Below are 20,622 nucleotides of genomic sequence, written 5' to 3' on the forward strand. Positions count from 1 at the left end.
GGAAAAGCTGCAACTGCTATTATTCATAGATTACAGAAATGCCTCCACAGAAAAATTTACAAACCATTGAAATTAATGCCAGTCAATCGTAAATATAAACTAAAAAATAAACTGCATTTCTATGCATCAGCATCAAGCCGACTCTGTTGTAGCTCTTAGTGAAAGCAGAGGACACTGATAGGGAAATAGCAGGATTTGGGTGGGCTAGACAAGGAGGGGAGAACACTATTTTACACCAGGCTTCATGTATAACCATGGGTATTTGTTAGTCATCTAGTACTGCCATGAGAAAAAAATAACACAATTGGGTGGCTTTAAAGAACAGATATTTATTTTCTCACAGTTCGGGAGGCTAGAAGTAGGAATTCAGGGCATGGCTCATGTCTACTTCAGCTTCTAGCAGCTTCCAGCCACCCTTTCCGTTCCTGGCCTTGTAGATTATCTTCCCCTTTGTCTGTCTCCCTCTTCCCCTGTTTGTGTCTGTGTCTATTCTGCTCTTTTTGTAACTCAGAAGGGATTAGGTTTAGGACCCACCCTACACTGGTATGGCCTCATTAAAATAATTTTAAAAATCCCCTATTTCCAAATCAGGTCACATTTATAGGTACAGTAGTTAGGATTTCAACGTACCTTTGGGGTTACACAATTCAGTCCATATAGTACCCTCACCAGATATTCTAGGCTGAGAGTACAAATATGAGCAGCTGAGAGTTCTATTTTTTGTCTATATTAGTTGGCTATCACTTGTCTGAGTCCACCCATATAAACTTTGGAGCAACTTATTATGAAGGACCAGGCCAACCTTTATTAGCCATGTCCATTATGTGGAAAAACACACACATTCCCATCAGTGAAGCCCTGAGAAATTCATCGATAAGGGTGGAACGGGGTTGGGACCAAGAATTGTTTCATGGCGTTGGTAACATGGCATAGCTGTCAGACATCTACGTAAAGATGTCAGGTAATAATACTGACAGCTAACACTTACTGGTGCCAGGACTCTTGTGAGGGCTTCTCCTTTCTTAAGATACTTGCTCTGCATGATACCCATGTGAGGAATGTATCATTATAAGGCACATTTTACAGATGAAGAACTCAGTACAGAGAGTTACGCTGACATTTGAATAGAAGTCATGAACCAGGAGGAGTTGAAATGGATGGAGGTGTAAACATCACATCCTCAGCTACAGACAGACAGCAACCGACTCCCTGAGGCATCCTAGAGAGAGGGTGTCAATAGAGAGAGAGGACTAAGCACTGAGCCTGGGGGCACTCTGACATCTAGAAGCCGGACAGATGAACGGCAGCCAACAAAGCTCTCTGAAGTCCAGTGTGGTTCCTGGAGCATGGTCTGTCCTTTCTCTTGACTGCATTTTACCAGTTCCCCTCCCACCCGCACTGGGTGTCCCCTTCACAATGGCAGGGACAATGGGTACTTTCACCATTGCGTCCACATGATGTAGACTATTCCTGGCACATGGAATCTTTATCTGAAATTCCACAGCAAATCTCTAGAGGCTGACGTTCTCATAGCTTCTGTCGCCTCTGCAGCCCCTGCTTCTGTCTGTCCATCTGCTGGGCTGCACCACACGGAACCAGTTATGAAATTCAAGCCCATCTTGCACTCGCCAAGGTCCTACTCACACAAAATTTGTATTAGCTTAAAAGAAAAGGTGTGTAGATAAGATACACAAGGGATTTAATTGCAGAAAACAAACCTTAAAATGAAATGGCTGGGAATGGTGGCCTCCCTTTATAAAAAGGCGTCTCTGTACGGACTACGGGAAAATGCAGTGAAGATATGGGTCATGGGAAAAGGAGCGTTTGTAGCAATCTGGTAATCACTCAGACCACCTGTAAAAATGTTTTCATCCTTTTTCTCATACCTTACACAAAACGAAATTCCAGATGGATAGAATATTTAAAATTAAAATATGCAACCATAAAAATTTTAGAAGTTTTTATTTTCTTTTTATTGATAAAAGAGAAAGACTTTTTAAAAATCCCAAAATATGAAGGCTAAAACTGTTAAGATCTATAGATCTTTGGCATATCAAAAAGTATATGAAGGGAGTAAAAATACAGGCAAAAAGCTGAAAAAAGGTTTGCAGGCTAAGGATTTGAATAGAGATTTCTCAAAAGCAGATACAGAAACTGTCAACAAGCACAGGAAAAGAAGCGTAACCTCATTAGTCATCAGGGAAATGCAAATCTAAACTAAAGTGCACTACTATTTCAAAAGCAGTAAGATGGCTAAACTCAACAGGATGGACAAGTGTCGGCGACGATGTGCAGAAGCTGGAATACCGCTGGTGGAAATGTAAAATGATCCAATTGTTTTGGAAAACGGTTTGGAAATTCTGCAGACAGTTAAACATAGAATTACCACACAACACTGCAATTGCACTCCTAGGTCTGCACCCCGGAGAATCAAAAGCATATTCACATACAAACTCACACAGAGGATTCCTAGTAGTGTTATTCATAACAGCCAAAATGTGGAGAGAACCCAAATGTCATGACCTGATAGACAGGATGTGGTATATTCATAGACTGGAATATTACTCAGCCACAAAAAGGCACCAAGTACTGATACATGCCACAACATGGACGAACCTTGAGAACATTACGCTAAATGAAAGAAGCCAAACACAAATGACCGCAACGTGCATGATTCCATTTACATGAAATGTCCAGAACAAACCAACACAGACAGAAGTAGATTAGTGGTTGCTACGGCGTGGAGGAAAGGAGTAATGAGGATGACTGTTAATACGCCTTCATTAACAAGGGCCTTTATTTACTGGGCACTGAAAATATTCTGAAGCTAGACAGTGGTGACTGTTGTGCCAAGTCTGCCCATATACTAAAAGCCACGGTATTGTGCATATTTTCAAAGGCAGTGTTACGGCAGGTGAATTGTATCTCAATAGAAGTATTTGTGATTCCTAAAAGACTAACTTTTCAATTAACATATAGAACCTATAAATCAGTAGGGAAAAAACGATCCAATTTTAAAATGTCTCCCTCCAAAGCAAAGGGAAGGGGGTACATTCCATCCACACAGCTTATTTTTTTATCTCTTCATTATTCAACTTCTATTCTCACCTTATGTAACTCTAAATTATACAAATAATTGTCTCCATTTTCCTTATCCCTGTTTTCACTATTTAACTAAATAAAGACAGCAACACAGTGTTTTTTTATAAAAACCCATCCACATTCACTCAAATAATTTTTTAGCACTTCTTAGGCACCAGGTACCAGGATACTCTGACAAACACAACAGACAAGTTCCTGCCTGCATGGGCCTTCTATTTTTGTGAAGCAGGCAGATCATAAACCAGCCAACCAGCTCTTAATGTAACCTAACATTAAGGAGGGAAACGTAATTTTGGAGCTATCTCAAGCTGTTGTCTCTCTCACAAAGATTTCTCCGAATCTAGTGAAAAGTAAACACCTCGAAGGAACTCTGTGGGGCCAATAAATGTGAAAAAGCCATTACATTTCAGTTTTGTTTTGTTACTTTCACCTGGTACTTTGTCATCATTTTTTAATAACACGATTATGGAGCTGACATCAAACTCTCACCACTTGGCTGAAAGAAAAAACCAAACCTGTAGCCATCTAGTCAATTCTGACTCAGAGACCCTATACGACAGAGTAGAACTGCCCCATAGGGTTTCCAGGGAGCAGCTGGTGTTAGGACACAATTCCCTCTTATAAGAATCTGAAAGCTGTTCACTGTGGATGTGGGAGGGACTCAGTAACACTTGCAGAGATTTCCACGTGGGTGGGGTGCTCTAGTGTGAGCATCGGGGGAATGGACCCCATGTGCACTTTGCAGCCTTCTGCAGATTATGACACAACAAACATTCACTCTTCATCGTCCTACATCTTGGAAGAGAACAGAGGGAATTGTTAGGCAGGACCCTTCAAAAATGCAGGGCAAGAAATTTTATTGCAACATTAAATGGAAAATAAAGTCTTCCTACATTTTTCCTCCTTCCCTACCTCATTTCAAGGAGATAGCTGGACTCACAGTGTTGAAGTTCTGAAACTTCAAGACTCTGAAGAGTCTGTGGTAAAAGCCTCAGCTCACTGAGGTGATCACACTGAGTGAACTGGAGCCCAGGGGAAGAGTGACAGTCAGATAGTAGTGTCCTAGACATTGGGAGGAGTAGGAGCTCCTTCTTGATAGTGCCCTGGGGTAGGTTACAGCACCTCAAAGGCTGATGCAGGCACATAAGTAGACAAACCCTGTTATGCTGTTGACAGCCCCACCAAGGTTCTCATGCTCCAGCTGAGAATGGAAACAGCAGAACGAATGCTTCTAGAGAGACCACCCACATAGGCTGAGGCAATGGGTGTGTTGAAGGTCTTCTCCAAGCACTGGTCCTTCATTAGACCCTGGGAATTACTGCATATCTGGATGAGGGAGTACCCTAAAAGTAAGTGAGGTTAAAAACTCCCCTCAATTTTGTAAGCAGGTAGTTCTGAACCTCAATTCATTTTATTTTTTAAAAAATCATGCTTTTTTTCATACATGATTTTGTGCAGACTCGCACATAAAATTCGTATTACTAATTCATGCAGTAAGTCAACAAAGATTTCCTGTATAAACAGCTACATGTCAGACCCTAGGCCAGATGCTCTTGGTGATGAAATGACTTAGAGAAGTTGCCTCACTGCCTGGTAAGAGAAACGGCAAAGTCAACAGGTGTATCAGTCACGTATTGCTGTGTAACAAATGACTCCAAAAGGTAGTGTCTTAAAAAAACAACCATTTACTAAGCTCACAATTTTTCAGGTTGTCACTTTGGGGTTCTTCTGATCTGGGCCAGCCACAGTGGCTCGCAGCAGGGCTTACTCATGTGTCTACAATTTGATTCCAGGTCACCTGCGAGCCAGTTTCATAAAATCAACTCAGTGAAACCGCTGGATCCTGTTTCCAATGGTCCCTCATCATTCAGCAGGCTGGCCTGGGGTCATTCCCACAGGTTCTCAGGGTTTAAGAGCAACAAAAGGGCAAGACTCAATGTAAAATCTTTTCAATTCTCTCCTTCTATCATCTCTGCTACTATTTCAATGGCTGAAGCAACCGTAAGGTCGGCCTTCAACAGGTAGAAGAAGACTCCTACTGCTAATGAAAGGTGTTCTGGAGTCTCATAGAAGGCATGGGCACAGAGAGGGGAAGAATGTGTAGTAAATGCAATTGTGTTTTATGCTGTGGTAAAGGGTTTCCTGGGTACAATGGAGTACAGAGCAAGAAGTGGACTCATCTACCAGGAGAAGATTCAGGGAAGACTACAACCAGGAAGTCATGCCTGAACCAAGTTGGGAATATGACTGAATAGTTAAGGGATGAAAAAAGGCCGAGCATCCAGGAAGCCCCAGGTATTTTCCACAGGCTTCAGTAAAAGGGGAAGGATGGCTTGATGAGAAAAGTCTGAGGAAACAGGGTAAAAGCACTGGGGGATTTGTTACATTTGTGAACAGGCACAGATTATCTTTTCTTCTATTGTTTCCCTACCATTCCTGCCTCTTCTGTCCTTTTCGGTCACACAAAACAAACCCCTACCATCCCCATGTTGGAATTTTTATTTTCCTTGGAGAAGTCTCCTCCTTCCTCATCACCACCCCAACCTTCTTAATTTCTTCCTCAAATGGTCTCCCCATTTGCTGGTTTCTCTTCTAAATGGCCTCCTAAACAAAAGCAGAGTCTGTCATGGGCTTTCCCCAAGTCAACTCCCAAACTTCCCATTCTGGCTGACCACAAAATTCCTGAGTCTTAGGGCTTTTTGGTAAGTCATAAACCTCATCTGTTCCAGTGGGGTCAGTTTTCTTCACCTCCACGCTTCACCAGGGAGAGTAGGCCAGCAGATGGGAAGGGAGAGAACATCTCCTAGTCAGAGAGCAGAGCCTGTGTGAAGACTCAGAGACTAAGGAGACCTAAGAGGGGCTCAGAGTGGACATTTTATAACCAGAGCTGGAGAGACATGATTCCAACAGAGTCAAATGAGAGGACTGGGAGAAAGCAGCTGCCCATGATACTGTTATCATTCCCTGTGCTCTCTTTACCCACCAAGGGATAGTAACTCCTTACACGGCACCGAAAAGTTTCAATTCATTTTTAGTATCTAATCTCCTTCTTCCCACATTGGCACTAGCACTTCTCAAGCGCCTACCTGACAGTTTCATGTTTTTCTGGTTGCCGTGTTTAGCTTCAAACTGGGCCCATGGAACTCAGCAGTGTCAGCAATGATGTCACACAGGATTACGGAAGCCTTGGTGCTAACTCAGATCTCAGCTGCTTTTTGAAAAGGGTGCCAACCTCAGGTCTTGTGGGAGAGAAACTGTAGCTACTGAATCAAGGAAATTCAGGAGCAAGCCAGAGTCCCCAGGTTATTAAAGCTTCCTGCTGGGAGAAGGGATAAAGGTCCTTCAGACCATTATGTTTGGACATCTTCACCCAAGCAGGATGAAACAGTGATACACGAGGAAAAGGCCTTTCTCTAAGACTCCAGATAAAGGTGAGGAAAAGTTGTCCCCGATTGATGAGTGCTACAGAACAAAAGGTCTGACTTCCACCAGAAAAGAGAGCCATGGTAGGACAAGATGAAGGATTTGGAACGAATGGATAAGGTCATAAGGAAGATTCTCCTGAGAAAGCACATTCTGTCATTTAGTGGATAATTAACCAAAGTTTATTTTGTCAATAAGAAATGTAGGAATAAATGAGGGATGAAATGAAAGAATTCAATTGTAAGTTTGAGAGCTTTCCAGAATAGCTGCAGAAAAGGCACTCTTTTGTTCTGGATCTGAACATGGTGGAAGGGAAGGAAGCCAGTGGGCAACTGGGGCAGAGAGTATAGGATGGTGGAAAGGGTGGGTTGCAAGAAGCGTACTTCATTATTATATTTTCTAATGAGATGGAATTAATATACCATGTGAAGAACTAAGGAAATTTCTCAGGAGGTTCTGGGAGTGGTAGGTTGAAGAGGCCAGAACCCACATCATTGAGGGCAGAAGAAGGGCTGTAGACTCCTTCCTAGATCCAGGAACTCCCCTTCCCCTCCTGTGTCTCCTGCCCACCTCCCTCAAGAGCCTAACAACCCCTAACCACAAACATGGCTACAGGATAGAATTTTTTATTTTCCTACTTTTCTCAACCTGAGCTTCATCTAGGATCAGTCATGTATCACTCTTTTCAGGCCAGTTTTGTTGCCCTCCCTACTACTATTACCTCTGCTGTCCTCCTCCACCCAGTGCTGCCCTCCACTGGCCCTGCTTCCTGCTGCTTCCTGCTTTTCTGACTGGCCTCTAATACCCTTTGAGAGATCCCCCACCCCATCTTCTGTCTGTCACTGGAGCTTACACTCCCCTCCCAAACTCCTTCTCTTTCTTCCTTAACTCGCCAATCCTTCCCTCAAACTCAGAAAAAAACTGACCCTTAAGCTGACATATACAAGCCCCGCTCGCCCACACAGGAGGCATGGTTGTGATTCAGCTACTAAGGTTTGTGCCATCAGACTCTCAAATACGGACATCTGTTTCTGCCTCACGCTGAAGGACATGGTAATGGGCTTCTGTTCAGAGAAAGGCAATCTTAATCTCCTGGTGTAGGCTAGTTAAGGGTACGAGGAGAAGTTTTAAATCACACATAAAAGTACAAATTACGCTGTCTCTTTAAGTATAATTCCTTCTGTGAAAATCCTTCCCTTAAAAGGAGTATGAAAACAAGTTACAAAGAGGAGACCGATTCTCCTGTTTCAATGTTTACACTCTAAATTTACTAAAAAAAATAACTTTCATAGAAAACAGTTTTTAGAGAAACCATGTATTATCATGAAGGTGCAGAGGATGAGGTAACTTCCATATTCCACAGGAGCAAATTCACTTCCATCCAACAAACGCAAAAAAAAAAAAAATTTTTTTTAATGTGGCGATCCTCTGTTTATATTATAAACTATCACAGGATAAACCTTCGGCTGCTAACTAAAAGGTCTGGCAGTTGGAATCCACCAGCTGCTCCTTGGAAACCCTAAGGGGAGTTCTACTCTGTCCTATAGGGTTGCTATGAATTGGAATCTACTAAAAGAAAACTGGGAGTTTTATTTTTAAATCAATGTATTATAATTTTTGGAAAAACGATAGACTTTTGCTATAAGGTAGTACCATCGCTGAAATTTTCTGGAGGAGACATTATTGCCCAGAGTAAATTCCCTAAAGTATGGTCTGTGCCTGGGGAAGAAGAAAGAAACCATGGGGACTGTGGAAGTGGAGGATGGTGGTGATGGAGAGGCCTCCAGGGATGCCTAGACCAGAGACTTAGGTCACAGTTGAGACACCAGAGCCCAGAGGGCTCATGTAAATTAACTCTCCATTATTGCAAGTCTCAACCCAAGAGGAAAGTGTCACTCAGGGTAGAACATGAGAACAAAAAGCCCAAGTTCCAAGCCCAGGAGGATTCCCCAAGTATCAGCGAGGCCTTTTGCATCAGCTTCCACTAGGCAGAATTCCCACTCATCAAATTACTCCAGAGATCCATAGGTCAAGTATGAGTATTCTACCCAAGTGTGTAAGGTCAAGGGGTTAGCCATGGTCTGGCAGACCAGACCAAAACATCTCACACCCCTGTCGGCAAAAGGCCCCTGGTCTTGAGGCCGAGTTTTTGAAGAAAGTGAGTGCCATCAGGTCTGCCCTCAGTCTAACCAACACTGAGTCCCTGGTCAGCATCCTGGAGTCCTGGCAAGAAGAGCCAGGCACCTCCAGGAGCATCTGGAGGAGGAGACAGGGGCTGAAGAGGCTACCACACCTACTGGTGCTGCTACACATGTCGGAGACCTGGCTGCAGAGGGTGCAGGCATGGCCTCAAGGTCAAAGGAGAAAGCACCTGAAGACGTGCTAGGACACTTAGACTGAGAGGAGCAGGATGTCTGGACTGCAAAATATGCACCCTTCAGGGAAGAACTTCATTCAGGCTTCTTAAACCCACCTCACCTGGAAGATCCACTCTTTTAGCCTTGTGCCCCTTCCACGACCCCTCAAGTACATGGAGAGATCCAGCCCTAGAGCACCAGGGTGGAAGAAGCCCCAGGATAGCTGTCCAAAGACATGAGGTCCACTCCAAAGCTCCCCCCGCCAAGGAGAGAAGAGGACAAGACTCACCTGCAGATGAGGTCTCAGGGCCCTGAGAATGAGCACAATGTTTGTAAGGAAAGAGAAATGGGATTTCAGTGGGACATGGAAGTCTGAGAAAGAGCCTCTGCAAAGATAGCTCTAAGGGAGGTGTGATTGTGAAGGTGGGCTGGTCACTGAGTTCTTTGTAGTACAAGGTAGCAGACAGAAGCCAGACTCTGGGGGGAACCTGCCTGCCGGTGAGCAGTGGGCTTAAAACCCTAAACCAATGAGAATCGAATCCCTTCCCAGCAGCTTCTGCACAGATCAGTGATGTTTGCTTGGTCTTTCTCTTTTCTGTGGTCTAACCTGATGTGTCCTGAGATCAGAGAGTTGGAATAGAAAAGCCTGACTGAAATGAAATGAGCAAAGAGAAGACAAGGCCTCCTAAATCTGGTGAAGACAGAACACAAATAACCAAAGGTGAGGATGGGAAGAAACAGATTGAGTTCCAAGTCCCATCCACAGTATCCCAGGGCCTGGGAATCCCTGGAAGTGCCAGAGGTGTGTACTCCCTGGGAGATGTGACCCCAAGTGTCGGAGGAAGCCCTACGGAGCAAGGAAGGGAGGGCAGGGACTCTAGGATGGGCACTTCCATACAGGCTGCCCATGTGAATTTCTCAGAGTGACCATGACAGATCCTGAGAGGGACAGTTTGAGGCAAAGGAAAGTAAGTTTTCTGAAGAGGGGTGAATTCCACAGTCTCCTGATAATGAAACAGAAATCCCGTCCTGCTCAGAGGTACTGAGTAGGAGGGATTGTGAATTCCCATCCTGCACAGAGGCTGGCTGGGAAGTTCGACTGTCTAAAGACAATGTGGCCAAAGTCTTCTTTATCTTTCAAAGATGTATCTTCAACTTCCTGCAAATTCAATCCTGGAAAAAAGCCTAGAATATACAAGTGTGGGTTTTTCAGGAGAGCAACAAGGGGAGAAGGTGATAGTGGCATATCAGAGAAGGAGAACAACAGTCTAATAGTCCCTGTGTTACTTAATGAATCACACATGGTGTCCAGCATTATTCCTTATCTGTAGACATGTAAATGCAGTAGATGTTTTAGCAATAACTGAATTAATCCTCACAGAATTCTTTTTGGCCATTTCCAGGTACAGAGACCAGAAGAAGTCATTAGTTACAAGAGCAAGCAATAATTCGCTGGTCTGAATTTTGTTCAATTTCTGTGTTTGCCCTTCATAGATTGATAAAAGTCTCTGAATCTGGCATTGAAGACAGTGTTTTCTCTGTTGTTATGGATTGAATAGTGTCCCCCAAAACGTGTGCCAACCTGGCCAGACCATGATTCCCAGTATTGTGTGGTTGTCCTGCATTTTGTGATCTGATGTGATTACTTATGTGTTGTAAATTCTAACCTCTGTGATGTAAATAAGGCGGGATTAGAGGCAGTTAGGTTAATGAGGGAGGACACAATCTACAGGATTAGGGTGAGTCTTGAGTCAGTCTCTTTTGAGATACAAAGAGAAGAGTGAGCGGAAATGAGAGGGACCTCATACCACCAAGGAAGAAGTGCCTGGAGTGGAGCACGTCTTTTTGACCCAGTGTCCACGCGCTGAGAATTTCCTAGGCCAGGGGAAGATAGATGACAAGGACCTTCCCCCAGAGCCACAAAGAGAGAGAGCTTTCTCCTAGACCTGGTGCCCTGACTTCAAACTTGTTGCTTCTTAAACTGTGAGAGAATAAGTTTCTGTTTGTTAAAGCCATCCACTTTTGGTATCTCTGCTATAGCCACACTAAAAAAAAACTAGATAACTAAAAAACACATATATAAAATAGTCAAAAGAAAAAAAGTTTCAAATACACACACATACACGTATGATGTTATTAAACTTTAAAAGCTTTTACATTCTTATAACACATTTAACAATAGAGATTTGTATATAGAAGTTATAATAAGAGCCATCCCCACATAAGTATATTATACCTGCTCCCCTGAAGTGTCCAGTGTCCAAAGATACATATGTACCCTTTTACACACTTCTTTTTGCCGGGACACATGTAAGTACATTCATTTGTTTGTTTTTATGGAAATTAGGTCACACTCTATCCATGTTTTTCTCTGAATCACTCTTCACTTGGTCAATATCATGAGTCAGAATCAGGGCAGGGGCTGACTGCAGAACAGATGATCAGTTGCTCATATTCACGTTCAAGTTGAAGCTGAAGAAAATTAAAACAAGTCCATGAGTCAAAGTATGCCCTTGAGTATATCAAACCTGAATTTAGAGACCATCTCAAGAATAGATTTGATGCACTGCACACTAATGATCGAAGACCAGATTAGTTGTGGGATGATAGCAAGGACATCATATATGAAAAAAACAAAAAGTCATTAGAAAGACAGGAAAGAAAGCAAAGACCAAAGAGGATGTCACAAGAGACTCTGAATCTTGCTCTTGAATGTACAGTAGCTAAAGAGAATGGAAGGAAAAATAATGTAAAAGAGCTCAACAGAATACCTGAAAGGGAAGCTGGAGAAGACAAAGTATGATAATATAATGTGAACAGATCTGGAGTTAGAAAACCAAAAGGGAAGAAAACACCTGGCATTTCTCAAGCTGAAAGAACTGAAGGAAATATTCAAGCCTCTAGGCGCAATACTGAAGGATTCTATGGGCAAAATATCGAACAACAGAGGAAACATCAAAAGTAGATGGAAGGAATACAAAGACTCAATACACCAAAAACAATTGGTCGACGTTCAACCATATCAGGAGGTAGCATAGGATCAAGAGCTGATGGTACTGAAGGAAGAACTCCAAGCTGCACTGAAGGCATTGGCAAAAAACATGGCTCCAGGAATTGATGGCGTACCAAATGAGATGTTTCAACACAGGGACGCAGTGCTGGAGGTGCTCACTTGTCTATTCCAATATATTTGGAAGACAGCTACCTGACCAAATGACTGAAAGAGATCTATATGTGTGCCCATTCCAAAGAGAGGTGGTCCAACGCAATGCGGAAATTATCGAGCAATGTCATTAACATTACATGCAAGAAAAATTTTGCTGAATTTAATTTAAAAACAGTTGCAGCAGTACACAGACAGGAAACTACCAAAAATTCAAGCTGGATTCAGAGGAAGACATGGAACATGGGATATCATTTCTGATGTCTGATGGATCTTGGCTGAAAGTAGAGACTATCACTAAGATGTTTACCTATTTTTGTTTACTATACAAGCACACTCAACTGTGTGGCTCATGACAAATTATGGATAGCTTACCAAAGAATGGGAATTCCAGAACACTTAACTGTAGTCATGCGGAATATCTATGTAGACCAAGAGGCAGTCATTTGAGTAGGGCAAGGGGATACCGTGTGGTTTAAAATCAGAAAGTTATGTGTCATGGTGGTATCCTTTCACCATACTTACTCAATCTGTATGCTGAGCAAATAATCTGAGAAGCTGGTCTGTAAGAAGAAGAACATGGCATCAGTTTTGGAGAAAGATTCACTAACAACCTATGATATGCAGCTGATACGACCTTGCTTGCTGAAAGTAAAGAGGACTTGAAGCAGTTACTGATGAAGAGCAACCACTACAGCCTTCAGTATGGATTACACCTCAACATAAAGAAAACAAAAATTCTCACAACTGGACCAGTAAGCAACACCATGATAGAGAAAATACTGAAGTCATCAAGCATTTCATTTAACTTGAATCCATAATCAATGCCCACAGAAGCAGCAGTCAAGAATTCAAACAATGTATTGCATTGGGCAAATCTATTGCAAAAGACCTCCTTAAAGTGTTGTGAAGGAAAGATGTCACTTTGAGGACTAAGGTGTGCCTGAGCAAAGCCATGATATTTTCTATCACCTCACATGCTTGAGCAAGTTAGACAATGAATACGGAAAACCGAAGAACTGATTCATTTAAAATATGGTGTTGGCAAAGAATACTGAATATACCATGGACTGCCAGAAGAATAAACAAATCCATCTGGGAAGAAGTACACCAAGAATGCACCTTAGAAGCAAGGATGGCGAGACTTCGTCTCACGTGCCTTGGACATATTTTCAGGAGGGACCTGTCCCAGGAAAGGCTCATCATGCTTGGAAAAGCTGAGGGTCAGAAAAAAAGAGGAAGGCGCTCAACAACATGAACTGACACAATGGCTGCAAGAATGGGCTCAAACATAGCAATGATTGTGAGGATGGTTCAGGATCAGGCAGTGTTTCATTCTGTTTTACACAGGATCGATGGCCTCTAACAGCCACAACTAACATATGTAAGCATATATGGGTGGGTGGGTGTGTGTGTGTGTACCCATTGCCGTCGAGTCGGTTCCAACTCATAGTGACCCTACAGGACAGAGCAGAACTGCCCCACAGAGTTCCCAAGGAGCGCCTGGTGGATTCGAAATGCTAACCTTTTGGTTAGCAGCTATAGCTATTAACCATTATGCGACTAGGGTTTCCATATAAAAAAAAAAATTTTTTTATATATATATATATATATATATATACACACACATACACACACGTATATATACACACACTCTTTTTTTTTATATATATATGTGTGTATATATATATTCTGTTCACCAGTTTTGCATCTCTAGAGATCCCAGGCTAAGACATTTGGTACCTACACTGGTTCCAGAGGAACCAAATCTTAAGGATGAGTTTTCTGAATTGATTCTCAAGTCTGGCTAATCTTAAAGGCACTGATGACTGTCTCCAGTAGTAAATAGGCTATTGCTAATCCATGGTGGGAGGTGACAATAGAAATACGCAAAATACTACTACAACTGGATCAAATATTTGTGAGAGACAAGGCTCTGCCTGATTACATATTTGATACTTTTCTATAATTTTGTCAGAATAAGAATAATAAGGAAGCTGCTTGGTTGGTCCTGCTTTTGCTAGCCACACTGGTGAATGAAAGAAATGGACTCAAAGCTCAAGCACCACATACAAGATCTGAAAGCTGCCACTTTTGCCCAGAAAGAAAACCATATTTCTTATACTAACAAGGCTAATGCTGCCAAAAATAAACTCAGATTCTTATCATAAGAGTGACTGAATTAAAGCACCAGTTGAATATCCAACCTCAAATGGTTTCTGAAGTTAAAGTAAGGGCACTGATTGGGAAGAAATGGGATCCTGAAACTTGGGATGAGGACATATGGGCAGATAGTCAGGAAGCGGGGGACAATGAACCTCCAATTTCTGTTGAATCGCTCTTCCTAACAGAACCAGACCTCTTACTCCCATCTAAAGAGATTCTCTAACTTTGCCGGCTAAGCCACCCTTCCCAGTAAAACAATTATCCCTTCCACCTCCATCTGATGAGATTACCCCAGCTGTGCCTGAAGTGTCTTGTTTGAGTTGTCTCCTGGGGTGGTGTCTGGGGCATTGCCTGGGGCATCACCTTAGGCAGATGCCTTATAAGACACGGCTGAACATCCCACTGCCTCTGCCCATTTTTGCTTCTAGACCTATACCTAGACTTCAGTCCCAACAAGCCCCAAAAGGTGAGCTATGAAGTGTGACCCAGGATAAGCTATGCTAAACTCCAAAAGAACTGCTTGATTTTTCTAATATATACATACAGAAACCTGGTGAATATGTGTGGGAATGGCTATTTTGGGTGTGGGATAACGGTGCAAGCAACATAAAGGTGGATTAGTCTGAGTTTATTGATATAGGCCCAGGAAGCATAGATTCTTCATTCAGTGTTTCAGCTTGAGAGGTTAGAAAAGGATCTCATAGTTTATTTGGCTGGTTTACTGAAGCATGGATTAAGTGGTGGCCTAAAATAAATCAAGTGGAAATGGCAGATCTGCCATTGTATACTGTAGGAGAAGGTATCCAAAGGCTGAGGGAAATTGGAATGTTAGAATGGATTTATTAGGCTGGACCCACAGACCCACACACGGAGTGCCCAGAGGGCTCTCTTTTTACCATAGCAGTGAGGTACAAATTTGGGAAGCAAGCCCCAGCATTATTGAAGACTTCTGTGGTTGCTATTTTATGTAAGTAAGAGTCCACAGTGAGAACTGCCCTAACTGAATGAAGACACCTGACTACAATGCAGTTGACTGGACCCCATGGTGGTAGCATCCAAGTGGTGGCACTCAATCAACAAAGACAAGGTGGGTGTGGTTACCATAACAGACAGTAGAGTCAAAGCAGTAATCAGAACAGTCTGCTCGCATGGATTTATGGCATTGGCTACTTAGTCATAGTGTCCCTGGGAGCGAAAGAGCTGGGAAATGTACATCTCCTGGTACCTAGCGTCTTAGATATCTAGTGCTCCTGTAACAGAAATACCACAAATGGATGACTTTAACAAAGAAAATTATTCCCTCACAGTCTAGGAGGCTATAAGTCCAAATTCAGGGTGCCAACTCCAGGGGAAGGCTTTTTCTCTCTGTCACTCCTACGAGAAGGTCTTTGTCACCAATCTTCCCCTGGACAAGAAGGTTCTCAGCACAGGGATCCTAGGTCCAAAGGATGCACTGCTCCTGACACTTCTTTCTTGGTGCTACTGAGGTCCCCCTGTCTCTCTGCTCTTTTCTCTTTTATATCTTAAAAGAGATTGACTTAAAACACAACTTAATCTTGTAGACTGAGCCCTGCCTCCTTAACATAACTGCTTCAAATCCTCGATCATTAACATCATAGAGGTATGATTTACAATACATTGGAAAATCACATCAGCTGACAAAATGGTGGATAATCGCACAATACTGAGAAGCATGGCCTAGTCAAGCTGATATATACATTTTGGGAAGACAGAATTTAATCCGTAACACCTAGTATGCAGCTATCGACCTGTTAATGCCTTTTTCTCCATACCTGTTTCAAAGTATCACCCGAAACAGTGTGCCTTCTCTCTGACCTAAGTATATAAGGACCAAATAATGTACAGGAATCTCTGTTACATTTTCTCCATCTTACCATTATTTGGCCTCATACGCAGACCCAGTCACTTAATTGTGCAGCAGAATGAAGAGATTAAAGCCCCAACATTCTTGCCAGTGGACCAGGAAGGTAGCTGCTCAGACATCAGAGAGCCTCAGAGAGACAGAGACCAGGCGGCTCAAGAGGGGGATACCATAAAGTTGTTTTTCATACCCCTCCCCACTCCCACAGTTGCATATGCTTTGCTCTGACCCTAAGAAGTAGATCAATCCTTTGAGAACTGCATTATGGGTTAGAACACCAACAAGGTCCCAGACTGAGTGACACTCCCATAGATTACATCCAAATATCACTGCAAAGTCTTCAAAATCTGAACTGACATCTGAGCCACAGCACACAGAAGTTGGGAAAGAACCTGCAGCCTGAACATAACTGGGTCAAGTGATTCCTAAAACAAACAACATCGACATTTTCTGTAAGATTGAAGTAAGACACAGTCTTGGAATCACAGACAAAAACTTTAAAAAGCTACTTTAACCATGCTCAAAGAAGTAACAGGCACAACTTAGAAAAATAGAAAAATACATAGAAACCATTCACAAATGAAAATTTTAGACAGGAAAAACAGAAAAATAGGATAAAAAATTCACTTGATCAGCTCTACAGCGGAATGCTGTTGACAGACAAAAGGATCAATGAGATGAAAACAGTTCAATTGAAAATATCCAATCTGAAAACAGAGAACAAATATTGAAAAAAAATGAACAGAGCCTCAAAAAAATTCAAAAATATCTAACATTTATTTATTGGAATTCCATACGGTGTAGAAAAAATATGTGGTGTAGAAAAAAGTATCTGAAGAAATACTGGCTCAACACTTTCCCAATTTGTTGAAAGACACAAACTTACAGATTCAAGAAGCTATGCAAACTCCAACAAGTTAAACTCACATAATTTTATGCCCAAATGCCTCATTGTCAATTGTGGAATAACAAGGACCAAGAAAATATCTTCAAAGAAGCTAGAGAGAAAACAACTCATCTCACACAGGAGAAACAATTGGAATGACTCTGTATTCATCATCAGAAGCCATGGAGGCGAAAAGGCTGTGAAAACAACATTTTTTCAACACTGAAAGAAAAGAAACATTAACCCGGTGTTCTATAGGCTGTTATTTCCTTCATGAGTAAAGGAAAAATATTGACATTCTCAGGTGAAAGACGCTTAAGAGAATTCATCGCCACCAGACTTGCTCTAAATGAAACACTAAAGGAAGTTCTTCAGGTGGCAGGCTTGGAATTTCAGGAATTATGGAAAGCAACAAAGTGGAAAGTATCTTCGGAAGTTCGCCCTCCACCAAAGATTAGACAGGTCTATAAAACAAACAACAACACACGTGAAGAAAGTGTTTCTTAGTTCAATCATGTGTATGAGACCAAAAGTACAAAACCAGCCCAAAAGCACTGAAAAGAGGGCAGGACAGAACAGGAATCATGGCGGATGGAAACGGGGAACTGGAGCATAGGAGAGGACAATATTGACACATCATGAATATTGCAACCAATGTCACAAAACAATTGTGTATAAATGGTTGAACAAGAAAGTAATTTGCTCTGTAAAGTTTCAAATGAAGCACAATAAAAAATTAAAAAAAGTGGTAGGTATCTCGGTAAACATATTATGCCAACCCTGTTGTCACTGCACAACATGGCGCAGGACTCCCCTCTTTGCAAAGACTTTCTAGCCTATTGGAAAAACTTTGGAATATACTCTTGGTGGCACATTAGTATTAGAGAATGGGGTTAATTTTGAAAATATGAGATGTCTGTACTCATGCCTGGTGGATAAACTGGATAATAATATTTTCAGAGCGAAATGAGATGTTCTAACAGAAAAATAGGCCTGAATTCCCACGTGGGCCATGAGCCTACTACTCTGAAGGCCTTTCCCAGAGAGGCATTTCAGGCACTTCTAGAGCAGCAGGAGCGCTGGGGAATGCAGGTGTCAACCTCCCCCAGGGCCTTCTCTGAGGGGTAAGTACCTGCTTTAGTACTGAGCTTAGTGGTTCATAAATTGTCATTCTGCATAAGGTCTTCAGGTTCAAGTCTGTAATCCAGCTGGGATTCTGTGTGTGCTGCATCTCTGCATCAAAAGAACATGCTTCTAGAAGCAGAATGCCAGGAGAGAGGCGGTTGGGCAGTTGGCGTTGGGGGGTGCTGCGCAGACAGGGGTGCCCGAGGGAGGCACAATATAGTCATTCTGCAGGAGGTCTAGTCCTTCTGCACAAGAATTAGAATGCTTCTCAATGCACAACAGTTTACATGCAGGACATAAACAAAGTTACTGAAGGACAAAGTTGAATAGTAAACCAAGCCACTCCCTGTCAATCCTTACCTGAGAGGGTCTTCATCAGGACTTCCGGGGATGGAGAAGGAAACAGCAAACGCTGATTTATTTTACCTCTTCCTTCCTCAAGAAACAGGAACTGGTGTTAAGATGTCAGGTGTCAAGCCCCAAACTCCTCTTCTGGTCTGTATTTAAGCTGTATAATAAAACTGGGAATCAGGCAATCAGCCATGAGCAGACAGACCCAGAGTATTCCCAGTGCCCCACATCTTTGAGCTCCAGTGAGATCCTGTTCTTAGTCCCTAGATTAGCAGAGGAGCTGAAAGACTGAAATTCCGTGTTTTCAGGCAACTTGGGCTTCAAGCAGGCACTTATTGCTAAAGTCGTATTTCTCTGTGTTAATTTATGATCCTTAACTCAAATCCGGAGTTTGGAGCTCATTTTGATAACTCCTCGTTAGTCTGCCTAGACAAGAGTCTGCTCACAGTCAGTGATGACAATGGAGGAAACAAAGTCCCTAGCCCAGAGGAGGGACTGTTCCCCAAATTTAGGGAAATGCCCCTGGGGAGCATCAGCGAGGTGCACTGTGGCCTCTGTGGCTTTGCCTTCTGCTCCTGGAATTGCACCCTGGGGGCGTCCATATGCAGACGCAGAGTCCGTGGGTGACCACAACTCCTGCCCTTCTGGGTCATCGTCCGGACGCACGTTGCGATATGCTTCCTGCCCTCCTTCCCGGCGTAAGTGCTGCGATCACACGTGGCAGAACCAGTTCCCAGGTCCAGACCCTAGGTCTTGTCCTCCTTGGCCTCAGGCTTCCCCTAGTCCTGGGGGAACCCGCAAGCCTGGCGGGTGCGAGGTTAGCACCCGGCTGGGCGGGCTTGGGCCTGTCTCAAAAGGCTCATGGTGCACGCAGGTTCCGCCTCCTTGGAGTCTGCGGGCTTGCGGTGGGCAGCCCGGCATCTCCTGCCTCCCTCGGGCGCCCTCTCTGGGCAGCAGCTCCCCTCCCCCCGCCCCGCCAACCACCGAACAGTCGCACTGCCTGCTTTCTGCTTCTAGAAGCGTGTTCTTTTGATGCACACATGCAGCACACACAGAATCCCAGCTGGATTACAGACTTGAACCTGAAACGCACAACTTTAAAACTACTAGACTGGGGTGGGGGGCGGTATTGGCAGTGAAAAAAGGAAAAAAAAAAAAAAAAGAAAGAGAACAATTACAAAAAAAGTATTAGAAGACTGTAACCTCACGTTATGGACTCAAGAAGGCTGCGGATACACAACCGCGTAGATAGCATACTGTTGTATCTTTCTTTGCAAATAAGTCTTAGATGAGGGAATTTGGTACCGGGAATAGTTGCAGAGCCTGACTTTGGGGAAATCTGGGATTGATTAATTGGCTTGCATGAGGCTACAAGCCCTGATAATCAATATTTAAAGATGAGATTCGAGCAATCTAGAACATGCATCAGAATTTTTTACAAGTAAATTAGCACCAGAAGAGGCCTTTAACCACTAAATAAAATGGGTCAGTAGTTCAAGATCTCCCTACAAAGAAAATGGCAGACCTAGATCGTTTCCAGTCAGGTTCCAGCAAACATGCAAGAAACAGTCATTTTAATCTTGTACGCAGTCAACAGAGATTAGAAAACCATGAGACACTCCCCTAACTTGATCCTTATGGCTAGTTTAAAAATGATAACAAATTAGAGAAGGAAGGTAGAAGAAGAGTTAGAGGACAAGCACACTCAGTAACTGAGATGCAAAACCCTACATAAGATGCCAGCAAAGGAAATCCAGCAAAGGGTAAACCACGTAACATGCCATGATCAAGGCGGTTTATTGTAGGCATACAAATTTGAGTGAACATTAAAGATTTAGTAATTTCATTCACCACATGCATAGGTGAAAGAAGAGAAGACATATGCTCACCTCAAGAGATGGGGGCAAAGCAGGTTGATAAAATCCAATCACACGGACAGATAAGGACTAGGTGCAAACATGGAACAGAAAAGGAGTTCCCGAACGTGGAAAACTACAACTAGCATGATAGTTCATGGTGACGTGTGGGACATTCTCTTTAAAATTAATAAAAAATAAAATAAGGATGCTTCTATCATTATTTTTATTAAACATTTAACACTGGAAGTGTAAGCTAGTACAAAAAAAGTATAACTGCTATTCATAGATTATAGGACTGTCTCCATTGA

At 42.8% G+C, this 20,622-nt stretch overlaps 1 long non-coding RNA gene across 1 annotated transcript in view; it reads right to left on the reverse strand.

Moving 5' to 3' along the window:
• Positions 1-9,874: 9,874 nt before the first annotated feature.
• Positions 9,875-20,622, reverse strand: part of LOC135229921 (uncharacterized) — a 39,940-nt gene continuing 29,192 nt past the window's right edge. The window contains exons 2-3 of the long non-coding RNA XR_010320588.1: positions 18,112-18,612; positions 9,875-11,354 (exon numbers count right to left, since the gene is read on the reverse strand). This is a non-coding gene — a long non-coding RNA (uncharacterized LOC135229921). The remainder of the gene's footprint in view (positions 11,355-18,111; positions 18,613-20,622) is intronic.

Source organism: Loxodonta africana, unplaced genomic scaffold (genome assembly GCF_030014295.1).
Source record: "Loxodonta africana isolate mLoxAfr1 unplaced genomic scaffold, mLoxAfr1.hap2 scaffold_63, whole genome shotgun sequence".
Lineage (NCBI taxonomy): Eukaryota > Metazoa > Chordata > Mammalia > Proboscidea > Elephantidae > Loxodonta > Loxodonta africana.